This window comes from Pseudophryne corroboree, chromosome 8 (assembly GCF_028390025.1).
Source record: "Pseudophryne corroboree isolate aPseCor3 chromosome 8, aPseCor3.hap2, whole genome shotgun sequence".
In the NCBI taxonomy this organism is placed as follows: domain Eukaryota; kingdom Metazoa; phylum Chordata; class Amphibia; order Anura; family Myobatrachidae; genus Pseudophryne; species Pseudophryne corroboree.
This window is the reverse complement of record NC_086451.1, coordinates 470,475,710-470,494,137: the sequence shown is the minus strand read 5'-3', so window position 1 is coordinate 470,494,137 and position 18,428 is coordinate 470,475,710. Positions and strand designations below refer to the sequence as shown.

General features: G+C 45.3%; 1 long non-coding RNA gene across 2 annotated transcripts in view; it reads right to left on the bottom strand.

Moving 5' to 3' along the window:
• Positions 1-2,813: 2,813 nt before the first annotated feature.
• The window catches only part of LOC134947981 (uncharacterized), an 83,012-nt gene continuing 67,397 nt past the window's right edge, over positions 2,814-18,428 (bottom strand). The window contains exons 4-5 of one of the 2 annotated variants that reach the window (XR_010182893.1): positions 3,994-4,361; positions 2,814-3,160 (exon numbers count right to left, since the gene is read on the bottom strand). This is a non-coding gene — a long non-coding RNA (uncharacterized LOC134947981). The remainder of the gene's footprint in view (positions 3,161-3,993; positions 4,362-18,428) is intronic. The other variant, XR_010182892.1, reaches the window with a different exon arrangement.

Genomic DNA, 18,428 nt, shown 5'->3' with positions numbered 1-18,428 from the left:
TTGGCTTGGCCTGGGGACTAGGACCAGATGGCGGAGGTCTGATAGCTAAGGCTGTGGGGTACAGTTATGTGGATTGGGAGCTAGGGGCTGGCCTTTGGACTAAAGGGGCTGGAGATTGATGCTTTAGAAGCTCTTGATGGGGGCAGAAGTAAGAGGACTCGGGCAGGGACTTATGCTCCCCCCCCCCATTTCTGTGCTTTTGCCGTGCTCAGGAAGCTCGTTCTCCATGAGGTACTGTACTGACGGGGTCACTGGCCTCCTCCTGGCAATTGTTGATCTCGCTTTGGCTATGAACGCTCCATCTCCTGTACAAACTGTTTCCAGGTGCTGCTGGTCTTTTCTCCTCTCTGTCTTCTGTCCGGTCACACACAGAGGGTTTGTATAGAGGGCTCAGGTTTGGGTCACTCCTTCTTCTGGAGGCTACCTGAGGATGTGGCAGTGCAAGACTGGTCTGTACAACACTGTGGGACTCAAACATATTTGTTATGTATTTAAAACAATTAAACTGCAAATAAAAAAAGTGTCTGTTTTAGAATTATTATTGTTTTTATATCCCCAAATGACTATTAGTTTATGACATCACTGATTATGATCCAACGTAACCCTACAAAATAACAGGACTAGCTAAAGAAAAATGTTGGCTTTTTGTTATAGGTCAAAATCTTACTTTCATCCCTATCCACTGTAGTTTTAATGTGCTGCAACAATCTGTCTTGGAACATAGTGCATTTAATTGTAAATGTTAATCACGGACTAGAGAAAAAAAAAATATTCTAAGAACAAATCCTTAATAAACCCTTTTTTCTGGTTTAGTGGGAGCTATATATAGTTACGACTCCACAGGGTATCAACAGCAAATACTGTGTTCAGTGCTCATTAGAAAATAATAAAATGATGTGCTAAAATTTAATTGCAACTAGGACTGGGTCACCTTGCTAAATGCATGTGTATATCTATTAAAAAAAAATATCCCAGCGTTTAAACTATTCATATGTTTAATAAGGCGAGAAACCTCACCTTGTGCCTGAATGCATTAACAGCAAAGATATGATATCAACCCTTAATCGCAGCTATTGTAGGCAAATACTCCGGAGAAGCTGTGCCTGCTGCGTCATAGCACGTGCCTATCAACCCAGAACATGTGTATGGTGCAGTACTAAAATGTATCACATGTACCTGTAGATGCTTTTCCTTGCACCCCTGAAACATTCACTCTCTGCCAAGAGTCACATTAGGCAGGGCCGGCTCTTCCATTAGGCAGCTTTAGGCGGCTGCCTAGGGGCGCCGGCCCTTGGAGGGCGCCACTGAATTCCCCAAGCAATATATTGAAGGATGTCTCTGTATGAGACATTCTCCTTTTACACTGCACTGGCAGCGGCTGCATGTCTAATCAGGTACAGCTGCCGCTATGAGGCTGCGCTGCATAGTGCCTCAGCGCTTCCTCCGTGCCGACACGTGTATCCTCAAGTCATGTGAAGGCATGACGTAACTATGGCTCCTGAGGGGCACCCCCATGATCGCTCCTCATAGCCCTGATGCACCTCCTCGAGGCCGCTGGTTCCCGGCTCTCCAGCAGCAAGCAGCACATGACTACATGTCTGCACCTAGCAGCATCGTTGTAATGCTGCTGCCAACTGTAAGAGGAACCATGCCAATGATGAGGGGAAAAAACATAAGGTAAGTAACCCATGGGAGTTTCTGCGGGACCACAGATGGTGGGTGGGGGAAAGTTTGGGGAGGGGGAGGTTTGCACACCACATTAGAGAAAACACAGGAACATAAAAATATATGTAGGTGCGTATATATGTATGCACACACAATTAAATATCCCCACCAGATGTATATCACCCAGCATAAAAGTGATACTGACCTCAGTGTCCTATTCGACTCCTAACATGTCACTTACAATTTACACATAATACAATATATATTTTCATTTTAAAAGTCCTTGAGTGTCATCTCTTTTCTCTGTCTACGTATAATGATACCTCCGGAAGGTGGTGAGGGGGGAGAGGGGGGGGGGTTGTTGCAGGTTAGGGTGGCTCTAGGCTGAAACTTTGCCTAGGGTGCAGAGAGACCTTGCACTGGCCCTGACATTGGGACTTATAAATAAATATGATGGAGGAAAATACCAGTGCTTTGTGTAACCCTACCTGCTTCCCGCTGCCAGTAAAACCTGTGTCATGGCCGCAAGAGTCCCTTGGAACTGGACACCTTCCCCAATACTTGCTTACCCTAAGGTCTTGTGCATTTGACTGTAGTCAAGTTGGGTATGTAATACCAGCTGTCGAGATGCCGACGGTCAATGAGGATCCCGACACCGGATAGAGGTATTTTACTCCTCTCCTGCCCACTACCATAACCCTAACCCTTGGGGGATGGTGGCTAGGGCTATTCCATGGGGTGGTGGTGGCTAGGATTAACCTTCGGGGGGAGGGAGCGGCTATGGCTAACCGACCGCCTAATGCCTAACTCTAACCCCCCTCAGTGCCTACCTCCCCCCGAACCCTAACCCTAACCTCGATACTCACCTTCTGAATTTCGGTGGTCAGTGTTCTAGCGCAGGTGTCATCAGTGATATTTGGATTCCAGCGTCGGTCACATGACCACCGGCATACAGACTGACGGGGTGCCTAACGCATCCCCTGTAGTCATTGTCTAGTCTGGCATTTACTAATGAGCAACAAAAGGAGGAAGGGTAGCTACAGTAAATAAGTTGCTTCTAATTAGAGATGTACACAGACCCGCAATAGTTTGGTTCTAATTCATCATCATGTTTTTTGGTTTCGGTTTTGGCCAAACCACCTTCAAGAGTTTTGGTTCGGTTTCGATATTTGGTTCGGTTAAAAAACGATAAATAAATCTATAATCATAAAAAAATTGATAAAAACCTCAAAAATCATGTAATTTAATGCAATCCAAAACCTGAAATTCAAATTTGAAATGTGAATTTTGAGCTGTGGTAAGATCTGAACCGGGACTCTTTTCGGATCAGATCTCCACAGGAGATCCGGACGGGGCTTTTGTTTGGTTCGGATACACAAAGTTTGGATGGATTCGGATTTCTGGAAACCGCACATCTCTACTTCAAATCAGTCCAAAATTTCTTGAAAAGACTGGTGCACCAAAGGTTCTAAGAGACAGGCAATTTGGCGTGTACCTGCAGAAGACAACACAACATTCTAGTCACCTGTACAGGACCTTCTGGCATTTACTTTTATGCAAAGCATCATGTACTATATGAATGCTCTGTAGCTGAATGTGATAAATACAATACTAAAACACAGTATGTATATAATCATTACATAGAGAAATGCAGGGCGGGAGGGATTCCAGTTGCTTGGAAAGGGTAGGTGCCTCCTGAGTGTAAGCTAATTCATTGTGCTTTAGGAGTAGGGGAGGGGGAATTGGAGGTGACCTGGCACTAAAGTCCACTGTGATATGGACATGTCCTTAACAAAACCACATAGCCATTTTTTCTTCTTTTTTATGTTTGCTATTTTAGTAGGTGTAAGTAATATATTCTGCATGCCCTCACTTTAGATAAGATTATACATGTGGGTTTCCATACATTTTACCCGTTCATACTGAGTGCACCATTGCCGCCAATGTGTAGCGGAGTAGTCTGAGAAGATGCTTCAGCCGTCTTTCACTCTCTTGGTGCACAATGTACACAGTGATAAAACACAGAATTAAATACATTTGTTCTTTGAACTGACGTGAAGCCTGAGAGTAGAATTCAAACTCACAGCAACCCATCAATTTGATTATCTCTTTGATGTAGAGTTACGGTATTACAGAGGGCAGTGACTGACCGAAGGCGTGGTATGATTGCTCGATATTTATCTTGTTGACATGCATCAGGTCGAGATAAGATGGTCGACATGGCTGAACTGTTGACATGCTTAGTATGATGTACTGTATACACAGATAAGACAATACGATGAACTGCTGAAATTGAAAACCATCCCTGGTGGTCTAGTAGTGTCTTACCATCTCCTGGTGGAAGAACCGGCTTCACCGTCTTCTTCCAGGTCCAAGCAGCTGCTTTCCTGTGAGTACTCAACCCTCTATTCCTAATGTGATACCCTTTGAAAGTGTGTCCCCACTGACCGTTGGTGGCAGTTGGAGCAGCGCAATGGTCTGAGGTGGATCAGTCGGCAATCTGAGGGAGCAGACCAGTGCAACGTTTGTTACTTGGGTCCCTGAAGAGATCAGTGGACAGGCAATGAAGCAGCAGCACTATCAGGCCCCCAGCAGCAGAGCTTCCTGACAGTCTGACCTAGTGTGTTCCGGCACTTGCAGCAGCGGGCACTGTCAAGCTGAAGGTGGAGCCGAGCAGTTTCTGAGGGGCACAGTACCTGTAGGGAGCAGTTGAAGCAGCGTCAGGACACCTGTCTGGGATGCAGCGTGACTGAACAGCAGCAAAAATACATCAAAAGAGGGCCTAATTCATGTTTATACACATATGTATACACAGCTGGGAGTTTTCAGGATGCAGACTTGAAAGTCATGCAAGTGAAGCTGCTGCCCAGAAAAGAATACATAGTAGATGCCCACCGGAGCCATCACACAGTTCTCAGCAACTGCATACTCATAATCAATGCAGTAACGGGGAACATCGACTCCCAGAGCGAGTCTATGGTCACGTAGACTGGCCGCAGCAGTAGCGACGCTGGCACCATGTTTCTCTAAGTACATGATCGCAGCTGAAGGAAGATACGCCACTTAGATAACAGCCGCGACATGCCTACATTTTTCTCACCATTACCTGTTACCTCCCCCAAATGGTCCCTTCCTATCAATCACTCTGCTTTTATATTTTTACTGCAAGCAGCATCGCAAGAGTACCTTGGTGCGTGCACAGTGTGAGTGCAGTGTATGCACTGTCTGCCTGTAATTGCTCAGTTGTGTGTACCTCGGCTTTGCATACAAACATGATTTAAGCCCCGAGTCTCTCCGGGCAGAGTTGGAATGTAGGACCTGCTCATCACCAGACCTCTCCATGCAAACTGATCGGTGAGCCCAAGAGGTGTATAATAGAGGCTGGATGGATGAACAAAGGGGCTGCTCCAGGTTTCAAGATTCACCAGCCTGGCCTTTAGAAGAGGAAAACTTACAAAAGTAATACCTATTGCATTAAATTATAAACTCAAGTCATTGGGCTCTACAGTGTAGACCTGAATCTCTGGAAACATATGTTCTGCTAGGCTCAGAGTCTCCACATTCAGAGTCTCCACACTCAATTGAGTCTGTAACTGTATTACAATTAGCTCTACGTGCACCAATGAGATTGACCAGATTAAGGGGCAGGGGAACTTTGAGGAGTGATCAAGTACAGATCAATCTAATCCAAATTCAATTGGGTCATTTTTCAAACACAGCTTTGTAACATGACAGTTAGGAGCTGATAGGCTGGTACTTTATCTCAATCCACTTTATCTCTCTGCAAGGCTTATTCCATAGACCCATAAGTATATACAGTACAGGAAAACCTACTATATACTAAAATTGTTATGTTGTATCTATAGTCTCTGCAATAATATGAATATATATATATACCATGCTCATCTTTGCTGCGATGCAGCATGCTGATTGTATACCAGCCCCACCAGAGCCCTATATCTGGATAGAGATGTACTTTTGTTGACCCCTGTCCCCTGACTGGGGAGTGTTGGTGCCACTGCTAAGAATTGTTTCTCTCCCGGCCAGCAACAGCTCTAACTCGGGAAAATCCCTGGCAGTCTATTGGGTCCTCGGGTCGCAGGGTGGAGTGACCAGGGGGTGGCCTGTTTCTGGGTGCCCGACAGGCAGTCACCTTGAGCGAGCCCAGGCCCAGCCCTGGAGACAGTCGGGACCCATAAAAGACTGCCTGTAGCTCTGAACGAGGCTGTTCCCTGGGGAAAACCTGCCAACAGCTTGAGCCCAGGAATGAGTGTCCAGAACTGGCAGCTCCGCCACCAGACAGGAGGATCAGGAGCTGCGGACTGAACATCATGGGGAAGAGGTCTCCTATGAGGGAGTGACGGCTGCCTGGGTTACTGTCCGTCTGTGCGGAACAACTGGGGGAGTCACTGCTTGGGGATTGAAGCAGAGCTGGGACCAGAAGACCCCCCCCCCACACACACACCCATCCTGATGATGAGAAGAAGAGGAGGAGCAGTGCCAGCCACTGAGGAGAAGCGCAGGCACCACCGAAGACATCCCGCCTACCAGGCTTGAGGATTCTACGAGGACCCTCAGACTGCTGGAAGACGGAGCTGCTGGTGATAAAGAGTACAGCAGTGGACCCCTGGCTGATCTCCTTCATGGGCAGAATCTTTTCCTTATGTTGTTATATCACCATTTCTTCAGAAATGTCGGCCTCTCTTAAGACAATACATTCTAAAAAAATAGGCGTAGGGTAGCTTACACCTATATATTTATATATATATATATATATATATATATATATATATATATACACCGTATATATATTTATATTTAAATATTGTCTGCAGTCTCTAAAAAATATACTTTTACAGCCTAGAAAAAACTTTTGAATACAATATGGTAAAAATGTGTATAGTTGTTGAAGAAGTTTTTAAGACTATTTTCTCATTCCTCCACTGTTATATAATTACCCCCCTTCCTGCTATCTGTATATATCTTCATGAAAAGTCCTTCTGCTTAGTCTAGGAGGAAGGAACCCGACTTTAGAGTTCTTTAACTGAGAGTGACTTTTACTGCTGTATTTATAAGCTAGAGAACCGCCTGTAGTCATGTAAGATTATTCCAACAGTTGACCTCCGAGACTGGGAAACATCAATGAATGTTCACTAGATATTCCCTCTTCTGGTATTGTCATTTTTATCTTAGCAAACATCAAAATCTGAGCACAAAAAAGCGAGAAAATTAGCTATTGATTTTTACGCATTGTTTTAACCCGCAGCCTAATTGAAGGTCAGCATATGTATCCCCTTCAAAGACACAGCTCTGTCATGTAGAGAAAGCCTGACACAATCTTCCTCGAGAGGGATCTTGTTGATAGCATTTTGTGTGGTCGGCAAATTCTAATATATAAACATTGTGTCCATGAAACTTTAAACCACAGAAAGAAAAGTCAACATCCAGACAAGATAAAGTGTTAAGGTATTGATAAGAACTCATGTGCAGGAAAATATTGTGGACAAACGCAACACATGTTGTACAATCTGCTAAGGTTATATATTTATAAAGATGTGCGCCGGACCATTTTTACTGGTTTTGGTTCTGGTCTATCATCCAGTTTTGGTTTTTGAATTTGGTTTTGGATTTCGGCCATGACTGGTTTTGTTTTTGTTTTTTTCTCTCCAAAAATGTATTTTAAAAAAAAGCAAAAATCACATAATTTGGGCCTTTTTTTTGTTCCTAGAGCATTTTTAACCTCAGTAACATTTATTTCCAGCAATTGGGGATGTGGTTATAATGTAGACATTTACAAGTGTTGGCAATGAACATGTCGGTACAGTATGATTGTTTACAAAGTCAACATGATCACACTGTTGGCATCTGAAATGTTGACATTATGCACAGACTGGCAGCGGAGGGTTAGGGTTAGGCTACAGGTTATGGCAGGTCTGTCAACTCCAGGTATGTCTTCTGGGTCCAGCGGTGAAGTCAGAGTGACTTCTAGCTGATTCTGTCTGGCTTTCAGCGGTAAATATAACTAAACCTAACCCTAATCCACCCCCTATTGCCTAACCCTAACTTCCCCTCCCATAACTTAACCCTAATCCTCTGCTGCCACAGCCTAACCCTAACCCTTCCTCTAGTGCCTAACCCTAACCCTCCCACTAGTGCCTAACCTTATTCCTCCGCTGCCACAGCCTAATCCTCCCACTAGTGCCTAACCTTATCCGTCCACTGCCACAGCCTAACCCTAACCCTCCCCCTAGTGCCTAACACTAACCCTGCCACTAGTGCCTAACCCTATCCCTCCGCTGCCACAGCCTAACCCTGCCACTAGTGCCTAACCTTATCCCTCCACTGCCACAGCCTTACCATAACCCTCCCACTAGTGCCTAACACTAACCCTGCCACTAGTGCCTAACCATATCCCTCCGCTGCCACAGCCTTACCCTAACCCTCCCCCTAGTGCCTAACACTAACCCTGCCACTAGTGCCTAACCCTATCCCTCCGCTGCCACAGCCTAACCCTCCCACTAGTGCCTAACCTTAACCCTCCCCCCAGTGCCTAACACTAACCCTGCCACTAGTGCCTAACCCTATCCCTCCGCTGCCACAGCCTAACCCTCCCACTAGTGCCTAACCTTATCCCTCCACTGCCACAGCCTTACCCTAACCCTCCCACTAGTGCCTAACACTAACCCTGCCACTAGTGCCTAACCTTATCCCTCCACTGCCACAGCCTAACCCTTCCTCTAGTGCCTAACCCTAACCCTCCCACTAGTGCCTAACCCTATCTCTCCACTGCCACAGCCTAACCCTCTCACTAGTGCTTAACCTTATCTCTCTGCTGCCACAGCCTAACCTTAACCCTCCCCCTAGTGCCTAACCATAACCCTCCCCCGGGTGCCTAACACTAACCCTGCCACTAGTGCCAAACACTAACCCTCCCCCCAGTGCCTAACACTAACCCTGCCACTAGTGTCTAACCCTATACCGCCTCTGCCACAGCCTAACCCTCCGACTAGTGCCTAACCTTAACCCTCCCCCAGTGCCTAACACTAACCCTGCCACTAGTGCCTAACCCTATCCCTCCGCTGCCACAGCCTAACCCTCCCACTAGTGCCTAACCTTATCCCTCCACTGCCAGTCTTACCCTAACCCTCCCCCTAGTGCCTAACACTAACCCTGCCACTAGTGCCTAACCTTATAGCTCCACTGCCACAGCCTTACCCTAACCCTCCCACTAGTGCCTAACACTAACCCTGCCACTAGTGCCTAACCTTATCCCTTCACTGCCACAGCCTAACCCTAACCCTCCCCCTAGTGCCTAACACTAACCCTGCCACTAGTGCCTAACCCTATCCCTCCGCTGCCACAGCCTAACCCTCCCACTAGTGCCTAACACTAACCCTGCCACCAGTGCCTAACCTTTTCCCTCCACTGCCACAGCCTTACCCTAACCCTCCCCCTAGTGCCTAACACTAACCCTGCCACTAGTGCCTAACCTTATCCCTCCACTGCCACAGCCTTACCCTAACCCTCCCCTAGTGCCTAACACTAACCCTGCCACTAGTGCCTAACCCTATCCCTCCGCTGCCAAAGCCTAACCCTTCATCTAGTGCCTAACCCTAACCCTCCCACTAGTGCCTAACACTAACCCTGCCACTAGTGCCTAACCTTATCCCTCCACTGCCACAGCCTAACCCTTCCTCTAGTGCCTAACCCTAACCCTCCCACTAGTGCCTAACCCTATCTCTCCACTGCCACAGCCTAACCCTCCCACTAGTGCCTAACCCTATCCCTCTCACTAGTGCCTAACCTTATCCCTCCACTGCCACAGCCTAACCCTTCCTCTAGTGCCTAACCCTCCCACTAGTGCCTAACCCTATCTCTCCACTGCCACAGCCTAACCCTCCCACTAGTGCCTAACCCTAACCCTCTCACTAGTGCTTAACATTTTATCTCTGCTGCCACAGCCTAACCTTAACCCTCCCCCTAGTGCCTAACCTTAACCCTCCCCCTAGTGCCTAACACTAACCCTACCACTAGTGCCTAACCCTATCCCTCCCCCCAGTGCCTAGCACTAACCCTGCCACTAGTGCCTAACCTTATCCCTCCGCTGCCACAGCCTAACCCTCCCACTAGTGTCTAACCTTAACCCTCCCCCTAGTGCCTAACACTAACCCTGCCACTAGTGCCTAACCCTATCCCTCCGCTGCCAAAGCCTAACCCTAACCCTTCCTCTAGTGCCTAGCCTTATCTCTCCACTGCCACAGCCTTACCCTAACCCTCCCCCTAGTGCCTAACCCTTACCCTCTCCCTAGTGCTTAACCTTAACCCTCCCCCTAGTGTCTAACACTAACCCTGCCACTAGTGCCTAACCCTATCCCTCCACTGCCGCAGCCTAACCCTAACCATCCCCCTACTGCCTAACCCTACCATCCCGCTAGTGCCTAACCCTCCCCATTATTCATGTATGCCAAGTTTTGATGATGGTAAGGGTCAGTTACAAAGTTGTAAATTGTCACACAATTTGAACTGAGGCACTTTCAACAAACCCTATACACTGCATACTTTGTGGTCAATAATCGCCCTTCAATATATCATATCATATAATGGTAACATTGCTAACCTTAGTAGTAAATAGTGATGTAAAGACATTATGGTTTTTTTTTTGTATTTCTGCAAGACGTCTGCCAATCCTAATATTATTGATGTAATACTGTAGATCTTATTTTTTATTTTTGCTGTCTTGAGAATAAGCCAGACTTGCACGAATCCACTGTGCTTTGTTTTTGCCATTTTTAGTCAGCTCAATATTATTTGTTTATAAAAAAATAAAAATCATTGTCAGAATAAATTTAATCTACAGAAGAAAGGCAATCTGCAGTGTTTGGGCACGTCGTGTGACGAGCAGATTTCATTAGGTATTTGTTGAGATCTGCAAAACTTCCTCTTAACGTGTAGTGTAAATAAACTTCTGATGTGCATAATAGAAATTGACAAAATATAAGGAAAGATTGAATCATTTACATATAAAATATATATCACTACTTAATAGAAAATAGCTCCAGGGAACAGTTATATTAAAGTTCTATTTTGTTGAATACTTGACTGAATACACTTGTTTGAATTTTTTTTACAATTTTAAGTAAAGATTAAAAAAAAACAGGCAATGCATGAGCAAACACCTAAATTAAATTCACTGGATTGTAAAACAAACTTTAGAAGTACATTTTATTGGAATCCGGTAAGGATCCCCACGGTCGGGATTAGGTTTAGGCTGCGGGGAGGGTAGGGGAGGTTAGGTTTAGGCACCCCTGGGTAGAGTTAGGGTTAGGCTGCAGTCGGTGGGACAGTTAGGGTTAGGCTGTGGGTTCAGGCTGCTGGAAGGGAGGGTTAGGGGACCATTGGGGGAAGGTAAGTATACTTACCTTCCCCCTGTCGGGATTCTCAACATCGGGATGCCACGGTCGCTATTCTGACAGCGGCATAAGAATGCCAACCCATTTTATTTTACTTGAATTAAGTGCATCTACATATGCAATATCTGCATATAATATATTTCATATCTGTATAATAAAATGTTGATTTCTTTTTAAGGCAACCCACATGGAAATTAGTTTTTTGGGTTGAATGTGAAGTTTCAACCCATTTGCACTGGGCTGGTTATCCTAAAAGGGCGCCTTATACCCTTAGTGCAGTGGTTTACAAACTGGGTGTTATGAACCACAGGTAGTGGTTCATTCCTATTTTATGTTTATATGTTGTTTTGCAGGCCAGGATTTCCCGTTGCTCTGTTTAAGAATACTCTTGGTTGCTGCCGCTGGTGAGTCTGTGTAATTGCAGCTTGTTCCCATGTGTTCAGCCTCACCTGGCTGCTAATTGCATCTTGTCAGTTTGGAGTCATGCAACAGGGCAGCTGCATGACATTATTAATTAGGCCTCTCTGTTATATGCTGGCTCAGTGCAATTCACAGACGCTGGTGATATTTCTAGGTTTCCAGTCTGCTTGAGTTCTGAGCTTGTTCCTGACAGTTCCGGAGCTCCTGTGTAGCAGTGTCTGTCGAGCTGCTTCCTGTGTCGATTCCTGTGTCACTCCCTGTGTCGATTCCTGTGTCTGATCCCGTGTCCTGCCGTCAAGCATTCCTGTCCAGAAGTCTATGCCTATGCCTGGTCGAGTTTCTGGCTTCTTGGTGTCCACCGGTCTGTCGTTTGGGATTCTGCCTGTCCTCCAGTTCTGAGAGTCTGTGTCGGCAGCATTGGGGGTTCCTGTCCGTTTGCCAGTATTCGTACCGGTTCCGTGAGTAGCGGCTCTGCCGCGTCCGTCGGCCTAGGCCGCTGTATTCCATTATTATTTCTGTCACTGGTGTTTTGCAGAGGGTTCTGCTTATGCTGTCACCGCCGGTACACAAAAGTATTGTGTCGGCGTGTGGTCAGCATTTCCTTTGTTCTTTTCCTTTGGCGGCAAGCCGCACATACTTTGGTTTTAGGTTTGTTAGTAGCCCCTGGCCTTGTTGTTTAGTTAGAGGGCCCCTTGTTATCACCCTGTCTCGGTTCACTCTTTGTCTCTCATTAAGACCTGACGGGGCATCGAAGTTGGGCAGACGTAATCCGCCCTTCAAACGCGGCTGCCATGGGCTCAAGCAACCATAGTCTCGCAAGAGTGTACTGACAGCATGGGCGAGACAACGGAGATAGGGCGCCAGGGGCTATTCCCTTTCCATTCCCCTTTCCCAGCATTACGTCCTGGTGCTCTGGACTCACTTCATAACATCTCCCTTGTTCTGAGCACCAGGAACCTAACGCTGGGGGCTGCGTGAGTTCCTTGTATGTGTTGGTTAGATATGTTCCATGACTCTTTAAAAAAAAGCATATTGGCTCTGTATACTTCTGAATTGAATCATTAGTTAATTATTAAATAAATAATTTAATCAATCAATCAATCAATCATTAATTAATTAATTAATCATAAATTATACTATAGTCTTGCATTTGCCTTGCTTATATTTTTGTGGCAAACGTTATGATTGCGGATAATGTATAATAGGCAATTAAATATCAAAGAACAGTGCCTTCTAGTGTCCGAATTAAAATATGTTTCTGTGAGTGGTTCACAAACTAGGGGCTGTGTGAGTTCCTTGTATGTGTAGGTTAGATATGTTCCATTACTCTTTAAAACAAAGCATATTGGCTCTGCATACTTCTGAATTGAATTAATAATTCATTATTAAATAAATAAGTTAATCAATCAATCAATCAATCAACCAATCATTAATTAATCAATCATAAATTATACTATAGTCTTGCATTTGCCTTGCTTATATTTTTGTGGCAAACGGTATGATTGCGGATAATGTATAATAGGCAATCAGATCTCAAAGAACAGCGCCTTCTAGTGTCCGAATTAAAATATGTTTCTGTGACTATATCAGTCAATATATTTGTAATTAAGAACCTCAAAATATATGGGAAGACTCATATGTCTCAGGAATAAGAGCAGTACGAGTCATCCACTTTCATAGTAACTCATTTTTATTTCTTCTATGTCCCCTTTAAGTCAACAAAACCAGCATTAATGCTGTATTGACACCGGCCACCTCTACTAATACAAATTCAAATGTATTCAAATATATACAATATCAATGCATTTTGCCTGCCTGTACTTTTGTACTTACCATTAACTATTAGTTTTAAACCAAACAACTAGCTTATTGGAAAGGAAATTCATTTGCCAGAGGTCACGCCGCATTGTTAAATCAAACCAATTGAATTACAAAGTTTTCAAGGATAAGTCAAGTCTGCTGTGTAACGTCCAATCAATCACTAATGGATTATTAGTTCTGACATCCTGTACACAGAGTAAAATATCTGCACAGAAAGATTCAGCAATGGCTGAAAAATAAATAATAATTCAAGGAAAATAATAAAATAACATGTAGCTGTATTAAATCTTTTAGTAATTAAATTATAAAGAATGTTGCCAGCATCCATTCCATGCAGTTCATTAACTTAAAACCAGTCTTAATGACCTGTGAAAGTTGTAATGCTATGAAATGTAACTTCGCTGAGTAACAGGTTTTCCCGCAGTTGCTCGGTAAAACTATGATTGCTTGAAAGCTGAAAAGTTTATGAGAAAATAAGAGCACTATTATTGATTTTGAAAAATATATTTCAGAAGACCTAGGGGGGGAATTCAATTACAGTAGGCACGATCATTTTTTGGCCGTGAAAAACTGGACTTTTTTTAACGCAATTTTGTTGGGGATAATAATAATAATAATAATTATTATTATTATCTTTTATTTATATGGCGCCACAAAGTATCCACAGCGCCCATTACAGAGTGCATAAACAAATGAGAACAAAATAAAAATCAGTTCTCTTTTTTGCGCCAGTAAATAGATAAGTACACGGACCTGTGTATTCGGTTCTGCAATCTCAAAAACTCGCTATTTTTTTTTGTCTTACGTCCTAGAGGATACTGGGGTCTACATTAGTACCATGGGGTATAGACGGGTCCACTAGGAGCCTTGGGCACTTTAAGAGATTAACAGTGTGGGCTGGCTCCTCCCTCTATGTCCCTCCTACCAGACTCAGTTTAGAAAATGTGTCCGGAGGAGCCGGTCACACTTGGGAAGCTCCTGAAGAGATTTCTGCATTTATTTTCTATTTTATTATTTTCAGGCAGGACTGGCTGACACCAGACTGCTTGCTTTGTGGGACTTAGGAGGGGAATGGCCCAACCTCCCTAGGGTTAATGGTCCCGTTCCCCGCTGACAGGACACTGAGCTCCTGAGGGTCCTATTCGCAAGCCCCACCATGGCGAGGGTAAGAGACCCACAGCATGCTGCCACCCCTAACAGAGCTAGAAGACTGAAGAGTGGTGAGTAGATCACCGGCGTCCCAGTTAGCAGGTCGCCGGCAGTAATGGCGGCATCAGGGTAGGAGCGCAGCGCTGCATGCACACTGCGCTCCAGGCTTCAGGGGCACTGTGTGACCGCTGTGAGGGGAGACTGGAGCAAATGTTATTACCCACCACTGGCACATATTACAGGGGTTTTAACCCACTGAAACCCTTATTCTGTCACCTCAGCCAGTATAAAAAGTGGGAAGGGGGCGGGGCCTTTACTATGAGCGGATACAGAAGCTCACCAGCGTCATTTTCCCTTCTGCAGCTCACACTGACAGGAATCACAGGGAAGCGCAGCTCCTCCACAAAGACTCCACGTCTCCTCAGCGGTACCAGGGGGTCTTAGTAAGGGGGGGGGGGGGGGGGGGGGGAGCGTGGTAGAATACTAAGCCCTGTTAAGGGACTTAGTTTGGCGTCCGGATGCTGCAGCCGCGTGTCAGCTTTACACAGCCGCATTTCATCCAGTCCGGCGGTTACTTCAGGTACGGCTTTCCACTCCCCGTGCAGGGGCCAGCGGCTGACCACAGCAACATCGCTCCGGGCTCTCCCCCTTGTCACAGCGGTCAGTGATTTACCAATTATGCCTTTGCTCACAGCATCAACTACATGAGTTTCTACTTTTGGTTATAAAAGTCCGGTCTACTACAGGATCATTGGATCAAGTTCACAGTTTTCTATGATCAGGACTGTTCGGTATTCATGTGGACCAAGTGAGTTTATGTATGTCAACACAGACTTTTTCTTTTTTCTTTTAAACAGATATTAATCATTTCTGTTGGTAAAGATTCTATTTAAAAGTGATATCCTTGGAGTCATAAGCTCTGGAATAGTACTAATTTGTACTTCTGTTATAAAATTTGCAGTAGGTTCACAGTTATAGAGATGTCATTCTAAAGTGTGTATTTTACTCCCGGGAGAATTATTGTTATCATAATACATTTTATGCATTAAAATAAATGCTTTTTTATTTGATTGTCTAGCGCAACTTGGTAATTTTTTCTACTTAAGTGTGCTTTTGGGGATTGGCATTCCCTTCCCAAGCTGCTGCTGATAATCATCTATACACCACCACTCACTGAGCGCTTAGCTAATTTTCCCCTCCTCCAAAAAGTTTCAGATCCCTAAAAGGTTAATTACATCCTTTCCCTTTCCTCTGGAGGATAGAAAGAAATGTGGACGCATCGGTGTCTAGGTTGTCACGTAAGATAGTCTTACCTGTTCCTGGGGCAGCATCCTTAAAGGACACGGCTGACTGCAAGATTGAGCCTACTCTTAAATCCCTATACACTGCTGCTGGGGTGGCCCAGAGACCCACTATTGCTTGTGCATGGATCACTAGGGCCATTGCTAAATGGTCAGGTAATCTAATTGATGGGTTAGATTCCTTACCCAGGGGGGAGATCATTTTACTCCTACAGCATATTCAGGACTCTGCTATCTTTATGGTGGAGGCCATAAAGGAAATTGGTTTGCTCAATGCACGCACCACTGTCATGGCAGTGTCAGCACGCAGGGGCTACGCCAGTGGATTGCAGATGCGGATTCCAGGAAAGGAGTGGAAATCCTACCATTCACAGGTGAGGCCCTTATTGGAGATGAACTGGATACGTGGATATCAAGGCTATGGCGGGTAAGTCTACGTACCTTCCATCCGCAGCACCCCCAGCTAGAAAAACCTATCTGCTCCAACTCTGCAGTCCTTTCGGACAGTGAAATTTAAAAGTAAATCCAAAGGTTCTTCTACAGCCTTCAAAGGCAATAGAGGAAAACCCAGAAAACCAGCAGCTGCAGGTTCTCAGGAACAGACCTCCGGTTCTGCTTCCTCAAAGCCTTCAGCATGACGGTGGACCGCACTGCCTGGAAGTCAGGCAGGTGGGAGCCTGATTACGTTATTTCAGTCATGTTTGGGCAACTTCATGCCAGGATCCCTGGGTCAAAGATCTTATCGCCCAGGGTTACAGACTGGAGTTTCAGGAACTGACACCTCACAGATTCTTCAAATCAGGCTTACCAGCTTCTCCAGAAGCAAGTATGACTTTACAGGCAGCAATTCAGAAACTGGTACAGACTCAGGTCATTGTCCCAGTTCCACTTCAACTACAAAACAAAGGTTCTTACTCCAACCTGTTTGTGGTATCAAAACCGGACAGTTCAGTAAGGCCCATTTTAAACCTCAAGTCACTGAACCCGTACTTACGAGTGTTCAAGATCAAGATGGAGATTCTGAGAGTGGTGATCTCAGGTCTGGAGGAGGGGGAATTCCTGGTGTCTCTGGACATCAAGGATGCGTATCTTCATATTCCGATTTGGCCGCCTCATCAGTAGTGATGAGCGGATTCGGTTTTGAGCGGATTCGGTTTTACTCGGTTTTACTCGGTTCTCAAAACCGAATCTTATTGGCTCACTGATGTCACGTGTTTTGGATAGCCAATAAGATTCGGTTTTGAGAACCGAGTAAAACCGAGTAAAACCGAATCCGCTCATCACTACTCATAAGGCTTATCTAAAGTTTGCACTACAGGACTGCCACTACCAGTTCCAGGCCCTGCCATTTGGCCTCTCCACGGCACCAAGGGTGTTCAACAAGGTAATGGCAGAGATGATGTTTCTCCTCCGCAAGCAAGGAGTGAACATAATACTGTACCTGGACGACCTGCTAAAAAAGCACCATCCAGGGAGAGGTTGTTGGACAACATTGCCCTCTCAACCTGACTACTCCAGGATCACGGGTGGATTCTGAACCTACAAAAATCTCACCTGGAACCAACACGGAGGCTTCCATTCCTGGGGATGATACTGGATATGGAGGAACAGAAGGTACTCCTTCCATTGGAAAAGGCATTGGTAATCCAGTAGATGGTGTGCGATGTTCCAAAACCAACCCGGATATCGGTGCATCTATGCATTCGCCTTCTGGGGAAGATGGTAGCCTCTTACGAGGTTCTGCAGTATGGAAGGTTTCATAAAAGGTCCTACCAGCTGGATCTGTTGGACAAATGATCCAGATCACATCTTCACAGGCACCAGAGGATACATCTGTCACTGAAAGCCTGAATTTGTCTTCTGTGGTGGCTTCAGACTTCTCACCTGACCGAGGGTCGAAGGTTCGGGATTCAAAATTGGATTCTGCTAACCACAGATGCATGCCTCAGAGGTTGGGGAGCAGTCATTCTAGGGGAACAGTTCAAAGGAAAATGGTTAAGTCAGGAAACCATTCTTCCGATCAACGTTCTGGAGCTAAGGGGCATATACAATGCCCTTCTACAGGCGTCACATCTACTTCAAGATCACGCTATTCAAGTTCAGCAGGACAATGTGATGGCAGTAATGTACATAAACTGACAGGGTATAACGAAGAGCAGAGCAGCAATGTCAGAGGTTACAAGGATTCTCCTTTGAGCAGAAAGACACGCCGCGGGGCTGTCGGCAATCTTCATTCTGGGAGTAGACAACTGGGAAGCAGACTTCCTCAGCAGACACAACCTCCACCCAGGAGAGTGGGGCCTTCACCCACAGGTGCAGCTGGGTGATGGGGTCAGCCTTGCGCTATCTAAATTAATTAGGCTCCAAGTTTCAGACACACAAAGTACATCCAACACTTTGAAAAAATTGACATATAGGAACAAAAAACAAATGGTCTGAAACTAGCGCTGTGCAGAGGGTGAATCTGACACTCTGGATATAACTTATACCACCAATACAACAGAGGAGTGTATATGATCCTTCTCAGGAGAAACTAAGAGACACCGTGTTCTTTACTTCATTGGAAAGAAACTTACATTTAATTCCTTTCCCGTGTGCCCGTAAAGGTATCTTTGAACACTATCCTCTCTTCTCTGGTGGGAAATATTACTGTGCAGTATAG